Source organism: Seriola lalandi, unplaced genomic scaffold (assembly GCF_002814215.2).
Source record: "Seriola lalandi dorsalis isolate HSWRI2012SDOR001 ecotype SW California unplaced genomic scaffold, Sedor1 jcf7180002054359, whole genome shotgun sequence".
Taxonomy (NCBI): domain Eukaryota; kingdom Metazoa; phylum Chordata; class Actinopteri; order Carangiformes; family Carangidae; genus Seriola; species Seriola lalandi.
The window spans coordinates 55,284-58,144 of record NW_019524912.1 but is presented as its reverse complement, the minus strand read 5'-3'; positions in this window follow the sequence as shown (position 1 = coordinate 58,144).

The window sequence follows — 2,861 nt, the reverse complement described above, 5'->3', positions numbered from 1 at the left end:
TGGTCTTAGACCGTACTATGTACCGTGGAAGTTCTCACACATCATACAGTTTACACTCTACTAGGGATGACACCTTGATACTGTCCATGTGGATCTGGGTACTGGTCACATATTTTTCAGACACAGCAAGTAGGGATAACCGCTGTCACCCTGTCCTAGTGCTCTGTATTGTTACACAACAAACTGTCTGTAAGCTGCATAGCTGAACTGCTGGTTGATCTGCATCTGGATCATCAGCCACTGCCCGGATGTCATTCCAGATGTGTCTGGCAATGTTCAGGATCAGTCAAAAGTTTGGAAAGAGCAGGTGCATTCAAACAATACATGGCAGGTGATTGGTGATTGACATCAGTTTGTCATATGACATAGTAGGAGAACACTGAAGACATGTTGGAAAGACGACAACAGTTTTCTTTAGAAAATCTGTGCATAAAAGGCACTTGAATATCACTGTCCCTTTTACGTAGCTGACAAGTGAATAGCTCGGATCCTGGATGGATTTGTGCTTATGAGAAACCCAGCTGGTTTGCAGTGTTAAGAGAGTCCAGACCTGCTCCAGGAGTTTGGTTCAGGAACAAGTGCTGTGCATGGAGGTGAGCCCAACAACTTCACACTGATAGAAACAGTCTGTGATGCCAGGGGTCAGCTCCAGAGAGGCAACACCTGGTAGTTCTTTCGGGGTGTGACCAACTGGGCCCCATGGGTCAAGGCCCAGCCACCAGATGCTCACTGGTGGCCCTCCCAGGTCTGGCTACAGGACGGGGGTCTGGCCTCTTGGTGAGGTGCTACAGCTCCTTCCTGGCTAATCTATGTTATTCAGAAGAAGCTGCTCTTGTTCTGGAGCCTTAACTGGGAACAATTTGCCTTAGGGGACATTGTCAGGAGCTATTGCCTCTGACAACACAGCTCCCAGGATCACTGGGACACACAAAGCCACAGACACTAATCTGTCTTAAGGGTTTTGAATGTTGATAGCACATGAGACTGTTTATTTCAATCTAATAATACATAATGTAAGTATTCTAGTTCATGTGATTCTAATTCTGAAGTATTTCCAGTCACAGAAGTTGATTGTTTTATTCTGAGTCAGTCAGTTTTTATGACAGTTTCTTCAAATAGAAGTGTTGTTGAAATTTTTTCATTGGGATTTCATTTTGAATACATGAGTGTGGTGTCATGTATGAGACAAGGTTTTACTCATTGACAGCAGCAGATCTGTACTCGTGGTTAGTCCAACTCAGCCTGTAAAAACATTTGTATACATGTCTTCTTTGTTAACTTCCTCTTCCACTTCCACTTCCTCCAGAGGCTGCATTTGAAGACTGACTTCAAGACTGAACATCTCAGCAGTGCTCCCATTTCAAAGGCTCTTTTAAATGTGTCCTTCTATTCCTGGACAACGAAGGCTCCAACAGATGGATCCTTCATGACCCACCTTATCCCAAGATTCATAGCCACAGGTATTGAATATAATATGTAAGCAAACAACAGAGACAGTGTGAGGATTACACTGTTAAATGGAAGTATTGGGTTTCAGCTCAGTTCAACAGCTAATGGTACAGCTGTTAAAACCAAGGACCTTAAAACATCATGTTTTTGTGAAAAAGCACAGCTGGTGACACTCTAAGAGTAATTCGTCCGTAGGCCTACGACAGCAACGAAGGGCCACACGAGGACGAACAGGGACACAGCTTGAGAGATGAGAGTCTGAAAGTCTATGAAAGAGTGGAGTTGGAGGTGTGGGGTGAAAGATGTGGTGGTTACCAGTCAGGGTCGATTCATGAAAGGACTATATCAAGTTGCACGATGGAAATGGAAAAGTAGAATCCAGTGAAACTAACATTCAGGAGAAATCACTGGAGTACTGGAGTTCAAGAAGTGCAGTCTGCTCACGGTCTCCAACAAGTCAACAAGGCCCCTGACATTAACACACTGGTGCACACACAGAGCTCCTATGGTGAAGTACTTCTCAGATACCTAACAAAAGCAGGTTGTTTTCCGCAATGAATACTTTCCAAATATGTGTTGAGCCAATCTTCTCCTATTATTTTTACTCCCTGAACCGAAAAATAACAAAATAAAAGAACTATATATGAGAGGAAGAGGTTTATAAAACCAGACAGAACCAGATTCAGCTTTACAACACCTCATACATGTATCTGTGATGACACATTGCAAGGTGACCAACACTGGGCTTCACTGCCAAGTCTGGAAACCACAGTGCTGTTTACAGTTACAGACACATTTCTGTTGTTTTACACAGATTTTCCCAGAAACTGCTTTACAATCACACAGAGTTAGTTCATCTCTGACTGGAATGTGTGGCAGCAAATAAAACCTGATTCTCACTTTTCATCAACATCAACTCATTAAGTCCAAGAACTGTTCAAAATAACAGCTGATTTAGTGGTACCATCATCACATAAAATATACTGTGTCATCAAAGTCTAATAAATCAAGTCTGGTCAAATTTAGCCAATAACATTTACTGCAGCTGATCATCTTTTCATCAAAATCCAAAATTCATCAAAATGTTTGTCCACCTCAGTTAATATTCACTATATATGAAAGTTTAGGTGTTTCAAACCTAACCTGTTTGGTTGAGTTAAAACAAGCTGTGGAGCTTTTGCTTGGTTAGTTTTGGTTACTTTGATCTTGTGAGAAATGGGATCCGCCAAACTCTGGAGCAGACCAAACAAAATCGGGTCTTGGTTTGCTTCCAGGTGGATTCTGGTGCAGTTCATGTCTGGGGTGAACAAACAGACCATCTACAGTGTTTTGTAATAGTGGATGTGTGATTTTTCAAAAGGTTAACTATTAATAAATCCATCTGCTTATTGTAAACTGTTCAGGAAGCCATC